This window comes from Corvus moneduloides, chromosome 2 (genome assembly GCF_009650955.1).
Source record: "Corvus moneduloides isolate bCorMon1 chromosome 2, bCorMon1.pri, whole genome shotgun sequence".
NCBI classification, from domain to species: Eukaryota; Metazoa; Chordata; class Aves; order Passeriformes; family Corvidae; genus Corvus; species Corvus moneduloides.
This window is the reverse complement of record NC_045477.1, coordinates 96103646-96127660: the sequence shown is the minus strand read 5'-3', so window position 1 is coordinate 96127660 and position 24015 is coordinate 96103646. Positions and strand designations below refer to the sequence as shown.

At 44.0% G+C, this 24015-nt stretch overlaps 1 protein-coding gene across 2 annotated transcripts in view; it reads right to left on the bottom strand.

Moving 5' to 3' along the window:
* The window catches only part of LIMS1 (LIM zinc finger domain containing 1), a 67431-nt gene extending 43416 nt beyond the window's left edge, over positions 1–24015 (bottom strand). Inside the window, exon 1 of one of the 2 annotated variants that reach the window (XM_032100451.1) lies at positions 23896–24015. The gene's annotated coding sequence lies outside the window, so the exon portion shown is untranslated. Of the gene's footprint in view, positions 1–23568; positions 23786–23895 lie in introns of those variants that run through there. The other variant, XM_032100452.1, reaches the window with a different exon arrangement.

Below are 24015 nucleotides of genomic sequence, written 5' to 3'. Positions count from 1 at the left end.
AATCACCGTCTCTGGGGCAAAACAAGCAGAAGGAAATATATTCTCATGCCTCAGCTGTTCCAGTTTGCCGAGGGTGTATACAAGAGATGGCTGAACTGACCTAGGAGCTCAGCACCAAGTTCCTTTTTTCTCCTTCTGACACTCTTCCTTCCCCTTTGCTATACACTCCTTCCTCCCTCACCTTCACCCCAGCTGCAAGGAGCTTTAGCCCACGTCTTCCTCTCTCAAGAGCCCTCTCCAAGCCACCAAACTAGAAGACTGGGTTTGGGGGGGTGGGTTAGTGAATGCAGCTGCTGTAGAGCAAAGGACCAGTGGGCACCATACACAGCACAAGGCAGGAAGATGCAGGAAGTATCCCTCCAGTTCAACAGAAGTGAGCTTTTTGACCCTCAGTGTGGTCATCCTCAATCAGATGTGGACACCCCATCCCTGGAAGCATTCATGGCGAGGTTGGATGGGGCTCTGAGCGAGCTTGTCTAGTGGAAGGTATCTCTGCCCATGGCAAGGGAGATGGAACTAGATGATCTTAAAGCTCCCTTGCAACCCAAAACACCCCCTGATCCTGCGCACTGGCACAAGGCACGTCCCCCGGCAGACACATCCCCTCGGCCGAGGCGTAACCCCACGGGCTGGGGAGCTCGGAGGGCCGCAGGCGGCGGTCGCGGGTGCACTGTAACGGAGGGGATGTTTGTGAAAACTGTATTTATATCTGTATTTGTATCCCTGCCCGACATCCGGGGACGGAGCCCCCGGCTGCAGCCGCCGCCCCCACCCCACGGGCCGTGCCCGGACCCGCGCCGTGGGGAGGCCTGGCCCGGCCCGGCCCGGCCCGGCCGCGCTTGCACCGGCAGGCGGAGCCCGAGAGCCGCGCTCGGGCCCGAGCAGCCGCCTCTCCACAAGTCCCCGTCCCGGGCTCCCCTGCCCGCAGCCCCGTCCCCGCCGACCCCCCACCCGCCCCACATCGCCAGGCTGAAAAGGCGAAGCCTGCTCAAAAAACGGGAAAAAAAGCCCCAAACGCCCCTGGGGTTCCCTTTGCAGTCCTTCCTGTCAGTGTCATTACAGCTGCCGTTCAAAGCAGACCCCAGGCCACCAAATGCTAACAGCAAATCAACGTAAATCAGAGCTGGACCTCCAAGCCAGACTGACTCAAGTTCAGGTAAAAAGTCACAACTGCAGCCGTTCAAATAAGAAATTTTTCACTACGACGGTGGTGAAACGCTGGAACAAGTTGCCCATAGAGTTGGTAGATGCCCCACCCCTAGAAACATTCAAGGTCAGACTGGAGGGGGCTCTGAGCAACCTGACGGAATTGAAGATGTCCCTGCTCATTGCAGGGACATTGGACTAGACGGCTTCTAAAGGTCCCTTCCACCCCAAATTCTACGATTCTATGAAATGGCACCAATAAAAATAATCTGCTCTCAACTGACGAGAGGACAGCCACCCATTTGTCTTTGCTTGGACTCACTGCAATATTTAAACTCAACTTTTTCAAAAGTGCTACTGCTACACCTGAGACAGGCCTGGAGCAATGCCCTAGGATGAACCACACTGCTCAGCTGAGGGCCCCTCGCTAGGAAGTGATGGGAAACACCATCTCCACCACTAGGCCTGCTCTCCTTGCCAAGTGTCCTCTCCTGGGCCCAGTAGCAGGGGCAGAGCTGACTGGAGCAGGAGCAGACTGCAGGGACCCAAGTGCCAGCCACAAACAGATGGCACACCTGGCGCTGCAGAACTGGAGTTGCAGCAGCTGATCAGAGGACGTATTTGATGTTGGGAGCTTCCTCTCCTCTAAAATGCTTATGAGTAACAGGAGAAAGGCTTGACCTTTCCACAAGAGTACTGCTGTTAAGAAGCAAAAGTGGCATTTCTCTTGTTTAGCAGTTAAACAATGGAATTCGTTCCAAATCCAATAAACACTACTTGCTGGTTACTTTGCAAATTCTAAACACATTGATGTTCATCTACTTTAAGTCTGATGGTCCTGGTCCCTGCTGTAATTTCATCTGTAGAGTCCAAAACCACAACTGACCAGATCCTAGCCCCAGGACCCCCATGGACAGATGAAGAGGACAACATCCCCACCATTCTGCCCAGCCTCCTCCCCTGCAGTGCCCATGACAGGGGAAGACAAACAGGATGGCTACATAATGCCCAGCACAACTGCATGGTTCCTTGCAGCTGCATCCTGATGTGCAGAGAGATGCACACGCGCTCTGTTGCACAGACAGCACAGCCATGGGCACCTCTCATGCCACACTGACACAGTCATCAAAGGTATGTCAGGGCATGAGTCCTATTTCAGGATCTCTGACTTCAACTACCTTCGTCGCTGTACCTGTGTCCTTTCTGACACAAGAGCACACTGGAGGAGAAAACGCTGCTTTGGAGAAAAAAGTGATTTTAATTCCTGGGTAGGGCTATCATACCCTTCTATTTCACTTACAGAGACTACAGATACACTTAGATACTATCAAAACAGATTTGCCATCCATGGATACAACCCTGTTGCTAGATTTCAGTAAAGAAGCACGCACCAGCCACTGGCTGCTGCGTGCTATCCAATCTTCTTCAAGTGCTTTGTTGCTTTAACAAGGCCTCTCTGTTATCCTCCTCTGGCAGGACAACAGCTCTCAGGCTTTTTCAGTAATGAATACAACCATCTCTTCAAAATAATCTAGGTCAACCTTTCTTTATATTTAATGCACAGCGTTTCCAAAATAAGATCAATTTCTCTCTGCAGGCACATCATAAGACATGATAAGCCTTTTTAACAGTCCTCCAAATGGCCCAGCCCACAGACATTTGAATTCTTTTTTGTGAGCACAACTCTTTGCATTTCTCTTCATGAAATTTCAACTTCTTGATTGTGGAGCCTCTCTCCAGAGTGCCAAGATCATTTTTAATTCATCTCCTGTATCCCTAAAGGTTTCTTCAAGTCAAGGACATCCACAAACTTTGTAAGCCAACTTTCAGCTGCAGCATCTAGCTCACTAATCAAGTTATTAAATGCAAGTGGCAAAGGAGAGAATTCCTGCAAGGTGCAGTCAGACAGGTTCTGTTTAGGGGGGTCCTGTTGGTGGCTCTGTGTCAAAACATGAATTCCTGTCCAAATGCTTCTTTTCACACAGCTGCACACCTCCCTTCCGGCAATTTCACTTAGTCTGTTATTTCCAAACTGCAGCGTGCTTCTCTTGAAACCAAGCACTGAGTCCTAACTAATATGCCTTGCAAGGGGATGATGAAGGAACAGGAGAAGGTATCAGCAGCCCTTATGTGAATGGTCTGCAACAACAAGAGTGGCAAGAGTGGACAAGTGGATACACAAAAGAGAATTTGCAAGGCTTGAGCTCCAACAAAGTCAATCATCGTTACTCTAATTCTAAAGCCTCTTTCTCTTGTTTGCTTATGAAATTTTGTGCGATACACTATCAGCAGATACACCTCATTTATTTTCTCCTTTCTGTTTATAAGGCATGCTCATCTGCCAGACCTGGAAAATTGGCTGTTTTGAAACAACCTGTTCTTGGAAATCCATGTGGCTCTTTTAATGCTGGTTTGTTCACTAAGTGCTTATACACTGGCTGTTAGTTACACTCATGACTTGCTAGGGTTCAAAGTTAGGCTGACTGAGCTTTAATTCTCCAGCAGCCTATTTTTGCCACCATTTTCAAATACAAATACTGTGGTCAATCTTCTGGATGTCTTCTGGGGCCTCTTACACGAGCTCTGAAAAAGCATTCCTAATAGGCCTAACAGCAGTCTCTGAATCATCCAGTACTACTGCTGGCACAAAGTGCATAGTATTAAGCCAAAATATTAGAGAAATTGTATCACACTATGACATTAATGTTACGAAAAGCATTCTTCCTCACCATTACTAATGCATATTATTATCTTTAAGGATTAAACAGGAACAGTGACAGCCAAGGGAAAATAAACAACATGCAACCAGGAAGGTTATGCTTGTGGAATGGTAAAAAAGGACTAAAAAGACAAATCTCTTGTGAGAAATTCTTTACACATTTCAGCCTGGATCAAGCTTCATTCACCTCCAGGGTTTCATTAATGTTCTCCCTTTTCCCTGGGGTTATGTGAAAGAGGAAATGAGATAACACCCAACCCGACCTTGTTACAGCGCTCCAGCCCTTTGAACAGCACTCAGCAGTCACACTGACTAACACCATCGGTAGCTGCTTTCCTCCCAAACACACTGGCAGGAGCCCAGGGATCTCCCTCCCAGGCTTGCTGCCACCAACCCGGGGCCAGCTGGCCGCTGCCGACCTTCCTTTTGCTACTCACTGTTTCACCCATCAGGAGTCAGGAATATATACATGACTCCTTTCCCCCTCTCTTCCCAGTGGTACCAAGTAACTTGTGCTTGGCAGTGTCTCACCAGGGCACTGCAAGGGCTTGCCCCGGTCCCCAGCCTTCACAAAATGCAGGCAGTGGCTTGGCTTGTAAAGGAAGCCCCTGCATCCACAGCACCAGCAGACATGAACTTCATCTTTGAATCTCAAAGCCAACTCAGGATTCTCTGGACGAAGGATCAGCCAAGGTAATGCCTGTCTGGACTTGCCCACCTGGCCAGGGCTGGACCACAGGGCAGAAGAGAGAGTTGGGGCATAAATGCCTGCCCCAACCTGAGTGAAAATGCACTGCAAAGACTGGATTTCATTCAAGAGTGGTTTGCTCAATGCTCAGACTAAGCTGCACAGAATTATGTTATCTGTGGCAAACCTCCGTGCACATATGAACTTCTGGATTACTGACCAATTGTAGCACTAAAAAAACGTTCATAAAGAAGTTTTACATTTAAGAACACTATTAGAGGAATAAATTTAGGCATCAGCAGAGGGAAAAACAAGTTATTACATACCAGATCAGTGAAGATGAGCTCAGCGAAAAACTTAATTGTTTGGCGGGGAAAATACAGTGAGTCACCTTTTAAAATTTCAAGTGTTCTCAGTACAATCTCTCACAAGACTCCAAAGTACTTCATAGACTCAGAAAGAGTCTGCAGGCTCTCCAACTCAAAAATCCCACCTATGAATAAGTGTTTTGATTATTGGACTTCCTTCACATTATTAGCTGGGTCCCAGTTTGAATAAATCTGTGTTCCAACATGAAACTGCCTTCAAGTTTTTTTATTACATACTGGTTGGCCTATTTGCATATTGCTCAAGAAAGAGATATTATTACCATATATGTGTGGCACTGACAACTTCTGTGCTTACCATTCGCCCTCCCACCTCACCAACTATGGTGCTCTCCTCTCCTGCCCGTCTCCCACCCTATTTTGGGAAACAGAGAAAAGGAACAGTGTAAAGACTTGTATAAGAATTCGTCTACTCCAAGCAGAAGGATTTTATAAGCAACTAGAAATGTATGCAACATTTCTTTCTGAAGGTCATAACAGCCTGAAGTACTTTTATTTACAGACAGCCCTTCCTAGTCCACATGTCTGTCTTGTATTTAAGTGCAGTAAATCTCAAGAACTACTCCACCCCTTCAGGTCAAGAGCAGTGGGGTCATGGATCTGCAGAAATCACCCTTTTATATCATCCAGTCCCCCTTCTGTCACCCAGAGGGATTTCCAGTCCCTGCACACCCTCCCCTCCTTCCTCAGCTCTCTCCTCTTCCCTCACCAAGTGGGTTATCCAGGGACTTTCCGTATGGGTGCTTCTCCAGCAGCACAACAGGAAGGTGCAGCATTGTGTGCAGCAGCACAGAGGCACAAGTGTGTGCTCCCTGTTGTAAGGAGCAAAAAGATACTGTTCAGAAGATAAAACCAAAACAACTTATCTGTAATCATTCACCATAAAAATTCTGTCTTTGACCTTACAAACATAAACTTTGGCATAACTGCTACCAGGAACTGTGAAGAATGCTAATTTGTAAGAAGTCAGTGCACATACTGCACATATTTTAAAGCTCTTGCTATTAATTCTGCTTTATGTGACAGTAGCTATGCAATAACCTTCCAAGCTGACACCAGCATTTTATTCTTCCTTTTTCCCCTGAAAAATAGGGACACTTTACAGCAAAGCAGCGAAGTCTTATCTGCAGGATAAACTAAGGTACTACTCCATTCTGCTCGCTATAACAAAACCAATCATTAAGGGGAAACAAGAATACTTTTACTATAAATCACATTCGATCACCCTACTGCTTAGTACTGAATAATAAATTATAATTACTTAATTTAACATCAACACTTCTTTTGCTTGCAATTCCACCTGTAGAATATTAGACATGCTGTAATCCCGGAATTGTATTTCTCTTGCAGCTTTACCTGATTTTGCTTATTTTAGGTAGGAAGAAGGGGGTGTCAAGGCAGTCTGTCATTCCCCAGATGACTATCTTCTTCACCTATCAGTCCTCCACTGGCAACTTCCCTCTGCTACATACAGATCTGACTCTGTGGTGTTTAAGCATCTCATGGTCCTTACACTATTTGTCCCCAAGCACTCCTGAAAGAGAAGGCGGAGTGGAACTCAGTTGGCAGCTCTGGAGCTGGGACAGAGGCAACACCACTTATCAAAGATTTGGGAGCAGGAGATGGTGCAGCACAGGGGATCAAATCTTGCTCTGGACTTGCATCCTCGCCTCAGACCACATGGAGTCTAGAGATACACTCTAGCAGAAAAGCTGCTTCGTTAAAAATAAAGAGAAAAAAAATGGAGCTGTTTAACTTGAGCAGAAGGGAAGGATTTCAGGGCTCTCAAGCAAATCCCTCATTAGCAGCACAGTCCCACCTCAGCTTTGGATTTGCAGCCTGTTTGCTGGCTGGGCTGAGGATCTCTGGCATTTAAGAGCTGGATCTGAAAGCGTTGGCTGGGGACACAGGTAGACAGGGGCTGTCCATCTGTCTGTCTGTCTCACTCCTTTTTCTGAGTTTTTTACACTAGGCAGTTCGAAGAGGGGGAATCGCTTCCCTGGCACCAGCGGCTCATTTGGGTGCTCCTGTGGTGGCCATTAGCACGAATTCCTGTTTGTAACTCCACACGGCATGACATTGCGGGTTCACCTGAAGATTGTTCGTCTGTCATGGGGAGCAAGATCACGCTGCTGCAGCCCACCAGAGGCCATCCTCCAAAGCACCTTGGCAGGCTCCTGCATTTTCATTTTTGGAGAGGGCAGGGAAGCATTTCTCTAAAAGGAGCGGCAGGACGGAAGGAATCCAGGCCTGGAGGCACAGTGGGGTGGAGCAGTGGGAACACTGCTCGAATCACCTCACCTCCACATTTGCTGCACCCTGCCAGCCTTGACAATTTTGGCGCCACACTTGCTACCCCTTGGCCTCAGTCACCCCAGTCACCCTCAATCACTGGCTGGCTGCGTCCATTCCCCTTTCCTTCCCTTAATCGTCCTCAGTAAATGGAGCATCAGAAACAGGCATTTCACTTTAGGAGAAGGAAACAGCTCTTTTGCCTGCACTGGGAAACCAGCCAGCCCCCATTCAAATCAAAGGGAAGGGGTCACGTGGATGCATTTCCATTAACTGCACTGGTGAGGCAGGCTGCAAGCAGGCTTCCCTTTCAGCCAGACCCCTGCATTTATGCCTTCTGTTGGGGAGGTGGTGGTGTATTCAGCCAAATTACCTGGGGGATTCATCTTCTTATACAGTGTCTGAAAGCTGGGAGGAGGCTGTATTTGCAGAGGGCTGAATTTAGCAGGACCATAATCTGGTGGCAAATAACTGAAAAAAAAGAAAACTGATTTTCCATCTGCTAGAGCTGTGGTCTCCAAATTATTTTGATTGTGTACTTCTACCAGTAAAAAATTTTAAGCTCATATCCCCAATACATGTACATTTATTTATTTTTAAATTATCTGCATACAGTTCCAGCATCACACAAGGAGACTGCAGGGGTTGAAGAGCTGGTTACAGCAACTGTCATCTGCTTACTGGCACTGGCCCACCACACAGGGTCTTATGCCAGTAGCATCATGAAATACTCCAGGGCAACTTTCAGGTAACATCAGTCTCAGGAAGGAAACAGAAAACAAAAAGAAACATAAGCAAAAGAAAAACAGCACAAGGATTCTTGGGAGCAAGAGTGTGTGGTATTTCTCAAGAATTTTTTTCCATTGAAAGTAATTTTTTAAAGCCTCTGTGGATACACACCCTTCACGAAAGAATGCGAGGAAGGAGCATTCACAGAGATTCTAAAGGCAACCTAAATACAGGTCACATATGTGTTATGCATATAAACAGTCATATTCAGATAAATAATTACTGTCATGGTTTGCCCTTAACAAGCAGTTAAAAACAGAGGTCTGAAGTCAGTACTAACATGCAGTGGGTTTTTGGCACATCATTCGTGCTTCCTCTGACAACAGACATTCCCATTTCAATTTTTATTTACTTTTAACTGCTATAAAAATAGCAAGTCATCAAGTAATGAAGCACATCAAACACTCAGCATATAAATAAGTAAAAAGATCAACATCAGGTGTGAGGTAAGGTACAGGTCATTTTTATTTGTGTGGAAAATAGGGCAAACTTAGAAGAACAAGAGCAGTAACAGAACTAGTATTGTATTTATATGCTTATTTTCCCCCTTAATTAATTCCCTTATGGTAAGTTACACGCTTATATCAATGATAGCAATAGATAAGGAAAGTGTAAGTCCTATACAGACATGTGCTTTAAGCTAGAACTTCCAGAGACACTCAAAACTTATGAACTCATTTGAAAATAGTGCTGCCATACAACTCAAAAAAGCCTGATGCACATCTTTCAGAATAACCCTCGCCACCGTGTGTCTGACAAAAAGTAAAAGTGAACTCTGTGTACTAGACATTTCAAAAGAGAGAAGTTACTTGCAAAATTGACTTTCCTGCTTTCTAAGCAATAGAGATCTGCAAGGATGCCAAGCTATTTTGAACACAGCCTGTAAGAGAATTCATTCAGGACAGCAAAAAAGTGCCAGCCTAAACCATCTTTATTTTACTACCATTTTTAGATCATGGTAATGCCAGTAACATACAATTATTAATTTTGATGCATGAAGAGAGTACTGAATTAAATTTTAAGAAGTTACTTTGCTTGTCTATCAGACCCCTTTTTTGGCAGCTCTGATCTGCTACTGAAAAACAAGGCATCAGTCCAATGTAAAGAATAAGCCTGAGGGGGAAAAAAAAGTTAATATTACTCAATATTACTCAAAAAAAATCCACTAGTTCTTTTGACAGAAAGAAAAAGAGGAAGAAAAGCATTTTCATCTGAATGCACACATGGAAAAACAATTTGGGTTCCTTCAGATTCAGGGGGAAAAAATGCAGAGGAAGTTTTAATTTAAAAACCACCAGAACAGCCCAAGACAACCACACTCAGCAGCCAGGAGCTCACAGCCATAGGAGCCCAGCTCCTCACATCCCCACAGCATCTCCCGTGTGCCCTGCTCTCTGCCTCACCCTGGGTACCACCCCATCACTGCCATGCTGTGAAATGTGAGCAGGGACAATCGGGAGCAAAGCAGAGGCTTTCTGTCATTTTTAGTTCCCCCATGACTGTGAACATGAAACCCAGGAAGACAGTCGGCCAGATTGTGGCCAAAGAAACCCACTACTTAATGCTGTTGTCTGCGACAACTAGAGATTTAAAACACAGGAAGTTCCACCTCAACGTGAGCAAGAACCTCTTTACATTGAGGGTGGCAGAGCACTGGAACAGGCTGCCCAAGGAGATTGTGGAATCTGCCTCTCAGGAGACATTCAAAACCCAGCTGGACACATTCCTGTGTCACCTGCTCTAGGTGACCCTGCCGTGGTAGGGGGGTTGGACAAAATGATCTCCAGAGGTCCCATCCAACTGTAACAATTCCATGATTCTGTGATTTATGGGACACATTTATTACTAATTTTCGATTAAGTAGGAGCTTCAAAATGTAAGGGGCAGTTACAGAAATTTGAAAAACCACTACCCATGCTAAGTGCTTAAAATGAAACAAAAAGAGAAAACCAACAGCAAAAAAAGGGTGAAATCAAGAATTCAGTAAAAGATGTGATGTCAGGCATGTACTCTAATTTCAAATCTTATCTTTCAGGCTGGGCCTCTGGCTGTTCTTCTGAGCCATTTCAAGTTACTTAAAACTTCTTGCAGTCATTGCAGACAGAGCAGCTCAGATGGGATTTGCAGGGAATCTTCTTCCCAACGCAGGAAGTGGAGACAAAGGCAGCAACTGGCAGAGACAGTTTGGGTAGAAAAGGCTGATGCAGTAAGAGAGGACTTCAGATGATGGATGGTGGGAGGGAGGGGAAGGCAATTACCAGCCACAGCCCATAATGGGAAACAATGAAGTTTCATCCTGTAAAGTCCAACATCCCACCAAGTCCCAATATGTTCCAGATTTATTAGTGGTTAAGAATAGATGCTTGTAAAGAAAACACAGGAATTCCAGTAAATGAATTCAAGACAGTAATAAAGCCAGAGAAGATTATATACACCAGTATTATATGAAATACAATATGTGAAATGAAAGTGATACTCAGGGGAGCACCTTCAAAAAAATGGTTCAGGAAATGTTTCTGAACTTCTGCTGACATGAATGAGAACAGCTTCAGATACTCAGTGGTTCCCAAAATAGGACTTGCAACCCAGTGCCTTCTCTTCCTGGGTTCATTACAGAAAAGCAGCTTTTTAATTATCCAGATTTAAATAATCCTGAAATATCCTGTACCTAAAACTTGAAATTAAATTAGGTTTTCTCAAAAACATGCTCAAAGTGGCCCAAAATTCCCTTAAATTCTGGTTTTTTCCATGTCCATGACTTTCAGCCTAAAAATGTTGGAAGATATGAAAAATTAATTAAAAATTAAATCAGCCCTCAGCTTTAATCACCAGTGCCAGGAATCATGGAACAGCAACTATATACTGGAAGAGGCAAAAGGGAAGAAAGAGAAATGAAGATAAAATTTCCTTGTGGTCAGAACAGCCACAGGATTTCCCACTGAATTCCTTTCAGCTAGGGAGATCTTAATATGTTATTTGTATGTGGATAAAGTACAATAGAAATGCATGGTTTTATTAAATTTTTAAGAATTAAGATAGGCCAACCACGCCAAATAGCACATACTTACCCAAAGGGAGGGATGAATTTTACTGGGGGGACTGTGCTATGCTGCGGTCACCTTCTGAACAGGAGCTGGAGGAGAACACCCTGCTTTTGGGATCAGAGCAACAGCCTCTGCTCAGGGAGGAGGTTGCTTTATCTTCAGGCCAATCATCAATGTATGCTTAGACTCCTCAAAGGAACCTTCCCAAACACAGAATATTCAGTCCAATCAACCTATAACTGAGAGTATGAAAACAAAGAATTCATAAACCAGACACCGCTAAGGAAGAACAGGAGCTGTTTTCCCCCCATAAGGTGGGAGATGGAACACCAGTTCAAGAGGACCTCACTGCTGATGTTCTTAAGAGCAACACATTTGGGATAGCAAAGGCGGCTTCCTTTGTTTTTTTTGCTTTTAAGCTTTCTTTTTCCCAAACAAACAACAACAAAATCTGTATACCATTCCTGGCTTGCTCTCTGACCTTCAGCAAGTGGCCATCTCCTTGACATCACACTTCAGAGACACAGTTTATGCATAGCCCATTTCACAGCTTCTCAGGTGGGATCAAACATGCTGCAGCAGCATGATGCTGAGTACCAATCCAGCTTTCCTACCCTGACCAGATATTTTTTAAAAAAATTATGGCAGGTGACCTGTCCTGCTATAAAACCTACCACCATGAAGTTACCTTTAGTCTTCCAAGAGCTGGCATAAATTCTGTGCTGTGTGCTCTGCCCAATTAAACATAGACATCATTTGTGCCTGTGTCTGATCATGTTTGTCCCACCAAGTAGCACCATACATGAGTGTAAGCCCAGCCCTAAGCTCCACTTAAACTTACCAGTGTCCCTGAAAACCACCAACATTTTTATCTTTCAGAAAGTGGGATAGGAATCAGAGTTCCTTATAGCCCAAATGAAATCTGCCAGTACTGTTAACTGGAATAAAACATATCTAAAAATGCCAGCCCCTTCAAAAATCCCCTTGCAGCAGTTATCCTTCTCATTTTACTGGCTTTTAGCAATCATTGTAATTAAAGCACTCCCTCTCCCACCCCCTCGACTTTTGGGATGCTACAATGGGAATGCTGCAGTGTGAAAGCAAAAGCAGTCCAATCACCTGCTTAATATCACATTTACTTGATACTGTTGCTCTCAGGGCAGCAAATCTGTTCTAACTAACATTGCCTTGCAACTATCCTCTTCAGAAATTGGCTTTTCCACAAGCATTTATAAAGGAGATAATAATAGGTTGCTCTGAACAACCCAACAGAGTGCTCAGCATTCAGCAGAAATCACCAGCCTAAATTAATTAGGAATGCAAACACAGTACAAAACTCACAGAGATTATGATTCCAGCAACTTAATGGATAAATCATTACAGTGGTCCAAAATCAAATCTACTTCATAGGGAAGAGGGGGATGGTACCAAATTAACAGAAATACTGTTTTTACCATTAAACCCCAGTGTGCTGTTGCTAATGTCATTGAAAAGTACTGGTATAATGCTGAGTAAAGCAAGAAATATTGAGCAAATGGTGTAAGTTCTTAGAAACCACCCTAGAAACCGCAGTGACTTAGATACTGTGTTATCTTCACCTTCCTTCTTTAACCTCTTCAGTACTGAACTGCCTGGCCACAGGTGATTCAGAGCCCCACAGCTTGTGGGATGCAACGATGGTTATTAAAATTCTCTTAACCAAGCTGATGTCAACTTCCCAGCTGCCCTTTTATTTGTGTGTATCATTCACTAACCACTGTTATAAGGCACAGCACTCCTCCCCTGCTTGCTCTTTCCTGAATGGGTGTTCTTGCTTTGTCAAAATTTAACTAACTGCACAACACCACCAGCCTTGGAGCAGACCCACATGTGCCCAAGAGATCCCCTGACCTCACCTCTGCCAGAGGCAGAGCCTGGCTCTCAGGGAGGTCACCAAGAATCCCACATCCCACAGTTCCACGGACACCAACCCCACTCCAACCCCTACCCACTTGCAGCAGTAACCCCACTGCCAACCCAGAGCTCAGCTCCCTTTCAGGAACACAACTCACTTGGCTGTAAAATTCACACCACAGAGGGGTGTGACTGAGGACTCACAAAAGCTCCTGTGAACAGGAACCTCCTTCTTGCTTACCCATCCATAACCACTTTGTTTGCACCAAAGAACAACATGCAGGCCACCACCAAGTGGCTACTGGGCTAAAAATGTAAATTAAATGATACCAGTTAGCAGTACACTGGGTTAATACACAACTTCTTTACACTCCACTGCATAAGACTGGAAACTGTCATTTGGGTTCTGACCCTCTGAGCAAGCAGACCTGTGGTGATGTGACTCGCTCTGCTTTTCCGACTTCTGTTTCTTTCACACATTTACATGGCCATTTGCCAAACTATACAAACACAATTATATCAAAAAAAAAAAAAAAAAAAGAAGACATTGTAGAGATCTGTTGAAAAACACTGTAAGTAAAACTATAGGGTCATATATGTATATAGTACAATGATAATTTTTTTTATTAAATTCAGGTCTTTTGAATGAAAAAAAAAAAAAGGCTGAAACAGCCTTAGTCACTATTTATAAAAACAAGACAAAAAGTATGCAAAATATACTTTGCTAGATATCAAATCCAATGTATGACAACTGAAGGTATTTATCTATAGGCACAGGGATGTGACACTGGCCAGGCATGCTGGGCCCACCTGTCTCACAACCAGCTGCTCTTCTTTAAAGGTGAAAAATCAGAGATTAGGAAACCACCCTTCTCTTCGGAGGTTGACCTTACTGCACCATCCATACAAAGCTAATTCAGGACAGTGGCGGTTTTGTCCCTATACTTCAGACACAGCAGCAAGGTTTCAAAGCTGACAGAACTAGTTTCCCAGTACTAGCAGGTATTTTGTCTCATTTGGCCATTGATGTTCCACTTACAGACCCTTAAGATTAAATCAAGCCCCATTAAAGAGGGCAGTGGAATTTCAATTGGCTTTGAGGAGAATTGGGAAAGACACTGCCTTAACTGTATCAGTTTAAGACACTAACCTCTAGAATTTGCACGTTATCAGAAACATTACACAGTGACAGATCAAACATATGGTCATTTCATCATTCCAAACAACATGCGGAAGATAATCAAACTGGTGTAGAATTCCCCATTTATATGCATACATTCTTGAGGAATTCTCCAGGAGGAAAACCCCACTAATCTACTTCTATTGAAGTTAATGACACATCCCTGCAGATTTGAAAGGAACTTGATTGCGAGTAAGGGGCCATGCAGGCGGTGACTATGCGAGAGCTCTAGTGAATCCAACAGTAGCACCCTGGCCAGCTAGCTAGAACTGAGCTCAGTTTGGCTCTTCATAACTACTGAATAAGCAAACAATCCCTGACTTCAGCAGTTTCCTCTCTTCTCCCCCCGTACATAAGTTATGAGTGCAATTGGTTCACAGCACAGCATCGTGCCTCTGTGATGAAGGGAAAGCCACTGTTGCAGTGCGGGTTGATGAAGGACTGAATACGTGTGTCCTCTGTAAAAGTGCACATTTATTAGCACAGAAAATGCATTATTTACAGAAGCAAAGAAACAGGATACACCTGAGCTATTAGGAAATCAAACATCCTAGTATGCCACGATAAGGTAATAAAAAAATGATAAGGTACATAAGAATAAAACTCTTCTGGTGTTGAGAAAAGACAGGAGAGGCAGAATTACGACCTAGTGAGGTACCCAGGAGGGCTCCTACACCTATGTTACTATGCAGGCTGCCAACTATTGCCTTCTGTTTGGATGCTCCCAGATGCTGATACTTGTTTCCCTCAACTCCTTTGTTACATATATGGAACAAATTTTGCGTTGTCAGTGCATGAAGCCCATGAGGATAGATATGGCAGGAAGGTCTGTAACCTTTACCACCCATCGAGCAACCATTCGGGACTCCTCCCTGGCTGAGCTGTGCCATGCCACACCATCAGCTTCTCCTCTGGTATGCAGCATCCTAATGAGGGGCGGCCACAACTTCCCAGCATCCAGGACAAAAATGTCAAATGACCATTTGTGGAGGCAACAGGCAGAACCAAAGCACCCGTTGCCACAGTGCTTTTGGTGCCACACCATCATCTGCTGAGGTTTTAAAGTCTTAATTCCTGTTGGTGCATTTCTTGCTTCAGAAGAAACACTTCAGAATGGGCATCCTGTCTTCATTTATATGCCTGACCAGGCAACTGCTAATAATAATTTGAAGACAACATCCTATTGCAACACCTGCTTGTACACAATGAACGGAGTTAAGGAAAAATTTATGGCAGAATCACTTAAAAAAAATAAAAAAAATCTATGTTTTCTCCTGCCACTCTTCTTACCTATGTGGTTGGTTTAAATATTTTACATGCCAGATAGATGTATGGTACCAAAAAGCTTATAAAGAGAATACAGAACACAGATGCACTCAACCCTCACATAAGCCACAACCTGTGGGGGTGAACCCAGGTCCTGTTAACTGAGGATATGTGTCACACACTTGAGTTCTTGGCTTCAAGGAAATTACAATTTAAATTCATAACTTGACCTGAGTGAACTTAGGAATTTAACTTAAGGGCTCTGCATGAGCAGGACTGTATTGTCTTCAGACTAAATAAATTAATCTGATTATTTTTTCTTAGATACATTTCACTGTCTATCAATTTCTGAAAAGCAAGTGTGTCCTTTTTAAACATCTTTAATGTTCACTTTAAGATAAGAATACTTGAAACAAATATGATCTCCTTGTCCTTCCTGATGTCTCTTAATATCATAAGGAAAAAAAGACAGGAAAAAGTTTTCAGTAAATGCAATTCTGTTAATGCCCTTGCAACACTTCCACTCGACAACCAATTCAGCACCAAACCATGAAATATTAGATATTGAAAGCACCAACGCTTTTGCCTTATTAAATTTTAAATCAACATGAACTTTATACCACGAAATCTCTGTGGTATAAAGAAAAGCATTTTTTAACTATGAATTTCCTTACAATTAATTCAGGTAGACCCTGCCTTCTATGCATCACCAAGACCAGCTCCAAAAGCATTACTATTTCAATCATCAACACAGAGTCGATATATTATTCTTTCCAAGTTTGATTGAAAACCTTTTGACTTGGAACTAAGGCCCTGCTCATTTTGCATTTGCTTTCATGACAAAGGATTAATGATAGGTTAGAAAATTTGGACTCAGCAGCTTTTCACTATATTCCTCTCCCACTGTGGCAGGGACAACTAGTAAATACCTGGAAACGCAAACCAAGGAAGAAGCATTACTCAATGTATAAGAGAAAAATCCTCTGCTTGACATTTGTACCATCAACACCCTCCATGCCCACACACGCTGGACACTAGAAGACAGCTTTCAGCGGTGCAGCTCCTCCTCTGGAAGAACAGAGCCCTTCTTCCTGCACAAGACCTCCCACACCATATTACCACCACCTCAGCCACGCTAGCGACGGCTGTGGTGGATACAGCTGCTCCACTGGGCACACAGTGACTGAGATCCCAGCATCTGTCCCATCCCATCCCTTCTGTGAACCCTGGTGCTTGTTTTTGTACATGCATGGAAGGAACACCGCTGCAAATTTTTAATTGTGTGCTATTTGGACTTAATAGAAAATCCATGATTGAAATCAAGCCACTATACAGCTAAACATTATCAAAACCCATCAGGTAAAAATGATTACACCATTTTGACCTCAAATCACACAAAATACTCATTTTGTAATTCTGCCTTTGTTGGGAATCGGTCCCAGGTGAAACTGCCCTGAAAAGACATCAGTATCACGCAATGGCATTAAGTTTATTGAATGTCTCATTCAAGTACAAGTTGACAAAGCTATTCATAAATTAATAAATGGCCCAAGGTGAGCAGAAAGATTTCTCATGAAACCTGAGCAGTAATGCACTATTACTGTTCCTGGATCCTTTGCCATTTTATCATGTGGTAGTAATTCTCCCAAGGGTGATGTCAAGGATCCCCTTAACTGTACTGTTTGTCCATCTCTGCATGGTAATGATAAAAATATTGATTTTCACATCTGTGACTCAGATGCAATTTGACACAAGAAGTCCAAATTATTTCCCCCTTGCAGGGCATCAGCAATCACAAGCACAAACAGCTTCACTCACATCAAAATGAAGCAGCCTCCTTAACATGTGACACTGAAAACAGTACTTCATTTTCTCTGTACTTTTCAAAATGAAGGCCTGGTCCAGCAGTAGATTTTAATACAGGCTGAGGAGATCGTAGAATGGTTTGGGCTGGAAGAGAGGTCTACCTTGGGCAGGGACATCTTCAACTCAATCGGATGGGTCTGAAGAGCAGCAGCTGCAGGGTGAGATTTGCCTCGGGTATGAGCTGACACCAAGGAGCATCCTGCCTTTCCTTGAGAACCTTGACACATGAAACACCCCACCACCCCTGTAAACCCTAGGATCCTCTCCAGGTCCTGCTGGAGAGGACAGTTTGATAAGTCCTATCCTGCATGTGACAATAAGGAAAATGTGGCTTTCAGTCTTAGACAAAGTTTGGAAACTTTGACCTTTAAGCTTACACCATGTGTAGCCACCAGCAATATTCCAGCCCTCCTCCCTCACTTCATCTGACTGCAGAGCTATGGCACAACTCATCTCTCTACCATCCAAAGCTAAACCCAGCCTAGTGACCACATGGCCCTGTGCCAGTGCCTGAAGACATCCAGCTTCCAGCATGGCATTAAGTGGGGCTGTACAAAGCCATTTTGGAGGGGACATAATGCGAGCAGGATGCCCATGAAGAAGGGGAGCCCTTTTCACTTCGAAAAGAGAGAAATTGTAACTGTGAGAGAATTCAACAGAGGGGATTCATCCCAGGGCTGCGAGCCCTTCAGTTTCCCCCAGAGACTGTCCTGGCTCTGAGAATTTCTTGCATTTTTTTTTTTTTTAATGTGAACCTGAAACAGTTCTTCAGTGTTGGAAATCAGCCACAAGAATAAAGCTGCTATTCTCTGATATAATTAGAAGTGTGAAATCACACTTCTTTGATGCATGACAGCAAATGAGCCCACTGAAGGGGCAAAAGGAGGTAGATTTTTTTCTGGGAGATAAATACTTTTCTAAATAACACCTACCCTCAGGACCATATTTATACAACTATTTCAACAAACAACTTTTGAAAGTCCACTATAATCCACTAACGAGAAAAGATCAAAGAAACTAACAGGAAGGCCAGGATGCAATCAAAATATTTGATACCTGAGCGGTTTTGTATCCAAGCCATAAACTCAAGGGCATTTCAGTGGAAGCTGTGGGAGGAGACGCTGCTGTGAACACCTGGAGGTTGTGTGGCCATGGTAGGTGGACCCCCTTAGGGGACTCCTCATGCCCCACTGCCATACCGGCATTGCTCCCCGCACAGGACACCACCGGCGCCCACCATCCCCAGCCTCCCACCATTTTCAGTGAAGCTATGTTAAACAACCAAGGGTGGAAATTTTACTCGTTCCCCTAAATCCCACCACCTCCCCCGCCAAAGTTAAATATTTGGCCTTTGGTTAAACTAAATGGATTTTTGTTTTTCCTTTCAGAGCAGTCTCACGATCTCCGTGTGACCCCGGTGGGAGGACAGAGGGAGGCAGGGAGACCCCACCATGCACTCAGAGCACTGCCAGAGCCCAATGAATGTCAGCCCACTCAGTAGCAGAGATGGGTGTAATAAGCTTTTAAATACTTCCTTTCCCCTTTTTCTTAAAAAGAAAAAAGAACAAGGGAAAAGCTACTGGGATTTTCTGATTTTCCTTCTCACACCTTTTTTTTTTTTAAATACATATATAGAAAACATTAAACAACTACATCTTTGGATGCAACTCAAGTTAAACAACTGCTTCGATAGTTTAATTTTTGGAAAAAAAATAGCAAATTCTCACTTTCTTGAAAGGCTTTACTTCTACTTATTTGTATATTCCCTAGGTTATCAGAACATTTCCCTTGGCTTTTCTGACAGCAATATACATGTCCTTGTAACCAGAGAAGTATGGGAAATTCTGGAAACATCCAACTGTGTATAAATATTTAAAGCTCAGACACTCTAATACAAAACAAGTACCTCTCTGAAACAAACATCTCCAGATGTTTTAACATATTTTTATATATAGATAGATATATATATAAGATGTGACTCAGGCACGGAAAGCCAAAAGAATGTTCTCATTTCCTGAGACTGGCTAACAAAAAGGAAAAAAATGTGAATGAAGGAACAAAGATTTCAAAAGTCAGCTTTTTCTTAACAGCAGCAGCTTTAAAATGCTCCACTTCAAATCCTTTTCCATATAATCAGAATATTGCCTCTCTCTTGCAATTGCATATACTCTCAAAAGAAAACACAGAAAGGAGAAAAAAATGCTTTCTGGGTTGTTAAAAGTACTACAGAAATGTCTCATTAGAGAAGTGCCTGTCCTTGTTTCAGTTCCAGTGAAGCTTACCGACACCTCCCAGCAAGCCCCTCTCCCACAGCCTGCCTTGTCTCCAGGGCACAGTGGTCGAGAACAAGCCAGCAGCCACGTGCGCTGTGGCTGTCCCTCAGCTCTGTCTCTGCATGGCAGGACTCAGCCTGCAAGACCTCACAGCACATCTTGCTCCATTTTTTTTTTCCCCGACAGTACAAGCAGGTATAAACAGCATCCAGTTCCTCTGGGACCTGACAGCAATGCGTGAAGAAAGCCCATGGACATCATCAGATCATGAAGTCTTGTCCTACCAACAAATGTCAGGTAGATTTAAACAGGCATCAGATGTGTCCCTATACTCTGTGCCCTTTCTAACCATAACCTACATATCGGGGGGGCAGGACATGGGATTTCCTTCCTCTGAATCCTTTGAAGATGAATTTCTGCAAACCAGTTCTGTGAGAACGATGACAAAACCACTACTGGGGTGGTTTCCCTTCAGGCAGGGCAGTAGGAAGGGACAGCAAGCTGCAGAGAGAACATACTCAAGTGCACTTTCCACAACAGAAAGCAAAATTGCTCAGACAATCCTTCTGCAACAACCTACAGGCAGGTGATCCCTCTTCCAGTGCAACAGAGCATGGACCCCGAATCCTGACACCGCACCCAGGGCAGCCACAAGCAGTCCCCAGACCACCACCAAACACTGCTCCCTCCATCTTTAAATCCCCAGCACCTTGTCACAGAACCCCACTTTTAACACTGCTCTCTGGGCCATAGCTACATGACCCATGCACAAATCCACGCTTCTACCGAAATGGGTATTGCTACCTTTCCCAAGTTCTTTCCCCTCGACATCACTGCTACTCACAGGATCAAGGAATCGATGATGGAGATAAATGCAGTTTTAAATCTATGTACCTACCAATCTTTTTCACCATAGGTTTTCAGCTGGCTCAGGTCCCTGGTGCTGGCATGAGAAATGCTGGGGGATGGGAATGTGTGGGTCACCCCAGGCGGCTGTAGCATAACCACACGCTTAATTAAAACGTCTCTGTAATCATCACTGCCTGTGGGAAGAGAAGCTGCCCTGGCAGGGCCCACAGATGGTCTGTCCTGAATCGTAGCACTGGCCAGAGCTGGGTCTGGGAGATGGCCGTTGCCACGTGAATCTCAGCCCACTTACAGCAGACCCTGGCAAAAATAAGTTACTTAGCACAAATGTCGGTCTCTCTTGCCATGAAACGCAAGTCTGTCTTGCTACCAACACAGCTCAGAAAAGCATGGTGGTCACATGCAAAGCTCAGCAATATGTGCCTATTTGCAAGCATTTCCTCACGAAAACCAGAGGGTTTTGCAAGCAGAGGCTGCTGTGCCAATTCAGCCCTGAATCCACAGGGGCCGCCTTCCCCTGGCAGTGCCGGCAGCATCCCCTGCCGCCCTGCTTGCCAGGCTGTATTCTTCATTCCTAAATCAGAGGTGGAGTGTGCCAGGAGACACCAAAGGAGGGCTCGTGGATGCTGTGGTTCTGCAAGGCAGGAGGCTGACAGCCAGTTTCTTGCCCCTGCCAGGCAGTGCCCAGACCCAGTGGGGATGGCCAGGCTCCCACAAAGAGTCCTTGCAAAGTATCGAGGTCTCTTTTTCCTTCCCAGGTTGAATTTGAAACGAATACTCTGCGCAGTTCCCTCTCCCCACATCAATCCCACAGCTGCTGCACATCAGTGTGGGGTCTGGACTGAAGCCACTTTGCCATGTTGTTGCCTCCCAAATATTTGCTGGTGTTACTGCATTGCTTTGCTGTGGTCTTTCCCAGTGCCCCCAACTACAGAAAAATAACATATTAATACAGAAAACCCTTTTAATTTTGAGCACAGTAGCTACCCCATGCTGCTCTGGCCACCCAGGAAATGTTCATAAAGTCATTACAATGCCTTAGCTTCCCAGATGATCCACATCAATTCCCCACCCATGATGCGAGCAATAAACCCCCCACTCCTCAGTTTTAATTCTACTGTTCGCACCAGTTTAGGTTTTACTCAGAGACAACAGCCCATCCACCAGTGTGTTCTCAGTTCTTCAAGCTATTTGATGCAAGCAATGTTTGAAACAACCCTAAATGAACCATGTGACTAAGGACCCACCTTCTTACTGAAATCTACAGAAACGGCTGATGAAGCTTTTTAATAAATCAAAAAGTGATGAAAAGAAGGATCATCAGAGCTGGAATTCAAGAACTTCTTATTTAAAATATAAAGAAAAGCCACAATATGAAAAATACAGAGCATAAAACCTCCTCCTGGGTGTCAACCATGTTGTAACGCTATTTTTCATGCACCCTAGGGTGCCCCAGACTATGCCATTTTGGCACAGGAACGTGGTTTCAGGCTGCAGAGGAGGTTCACTTTGTCCATAGTTTGTCATCGGCCACACCATCAGCTTCTGGCACCCTGGACATCACTGACAGTCTCCAGATGCTGAGACAAATTCAGCAAACTATTCAATACAAAGAGTTACTATGGCACACAAAACCAGCCAAGGAAATTACAGTATCTTGACTTTTTTCCCCCCCACTTCTATCTGTTTAAAAAACAGAAGTCAGCATTTTCATAAAGACTTACACACCACAGGAAGGGAAATGCTGAAGTAATTGCAAAGGAGTGTCCTAATTTGAAGAAAAGTATGAACCCCAGGGCACAGTCCCCTGCTACATTTTCCTTAATTGTCAGACTGAATTAGGACCTTTCACCTTTTCTGCCCAACACCAGCACTTCTGCACAGGCTGTTAAGGGTGACGTGCTCTGTGACACATCCCAGCACGACAAGGACAGCAGACCACGTACACGGCTGCTTCGTTCACACTGTGCAGAGCTTAGACAAGGGAAGGCTTTGGCTATAAAAACGTGACTGTCAGTTTCATTTTCCTTGTCATCAGCACTTGCCATCATGGAAAGACCTGACATGAGTAATTACCCCACTGACTATCAAGCTGCTTTTAGCACAGCTAATAATTAAATCCTCCCTATATTGAAAAGTAATAAGAGACTGCATTATGCTATGGAGTGAAAAACTTTTGAACTGGGCTTTGGAGGAGAACAAAGCACAGACAAATCAGGATGTGTAACCTAACACACAGCATGAAGCCACAATTGCAGGAGCCGAAAGGCTCGCCTTAAGTGCTCCAATAATAAATATTTTACTGCAGCTTGAAAAAGAATTTGTTAACTGTGCAAACCATCCTCTGTGTATTGCAGACCATTAATGGTTCCCCTGCAGTAACTGTATGGAGCCAGTTCTAAGAAAAAGACCTGTGCACTACAACTGAGACCAAACTGCAGCATCACATTTAGCTTCTTATTTAGAGTCCCCTATCAAAGCCAGTAACACCATGAAGAGCCCCCATTTTTCAGCTTCACAGTCTGCAGTGGAATAAGAACTGTGAATCCAATGAGTCTGTGCTAGTTTTTCAAATGTAGTTATACTTGGAACAGAGAGGAGCTGGCTTTATCCGGTATTTTGCTGCATGCTGGCCTGTATTTCTTGCTACAAAGAAAAACTCAGTTTGTTCTAGGGAACTGCAAAAGCTTAAGATAATAATGGTTCTGAACTGAGAAGCTAATGTTTTTCTCTGAACCACATATGAAACTTATTCCAATGATAATATATCAAGATAAGTTCAGCACAACCAACTGAAAAAGCTGCCCACAAAACTCAGAGGACATTTATAAAGCAAGCAGGCATTGCCACGACGAGCTATCAGCCCCAGGCAGCACACCAAGCAATCCTGAATGACTCACCACTACCCAGCATCAAGCCACTGTGCATCCCTCCTTACCCAAATCCCCCTCTTCCAGAACAGAGTCTGGTCTCCCAGCATGATGCTGACTGAGAAAGCTGTGCCTCAGTAACGACTGCTCAAGTGACAGCACCAGCCTGCAAGTTCCTCTAGTTGCAAAACAAAAGCCATAGGAGTAACTCAAGTTCAAAAAGCCTCCATAAAAAGAAGAGAGAAAAAAAAAAAAAAAGTTAAAAAGAAGAGTATTTCCTTGTGCATACCTGCTGACCAGATGTCTGCTGCTTTTCCGTGTACCAAATCTGGAGAGGGACCTCAAATCATTCTTTCCTTTTTTGTTTTCTTCACCAAAATTCAGATTATTTAAACTCTCTAAATCAGACCAAAAACTCAAGACACAAAACCCCTTAGGAATTTCAGCTTGTGGAGACCTTTGAAATCACTTTACATTTTGTTTAAAAGTAGGTTTGAATGACATATTCACATTTTTAGTGGGGTTTTTTTAAGGATCAAAACAAGAAAACACACCAATTTTTAATTTTCCCTCCTTGTATTTTACAAAATCAAAATGCATCTTTCAAGAGCCTTACCCCTTAGTTTTAACTTCAGTGGACTGGAATCCTCTACAGAAAACCCCCTCAGCCAGAAGGCTTGGAAACAGTTTTTCCGGAGGAGCTGACTCCACAGTCTCTCGCCACTGTGCCACCCTG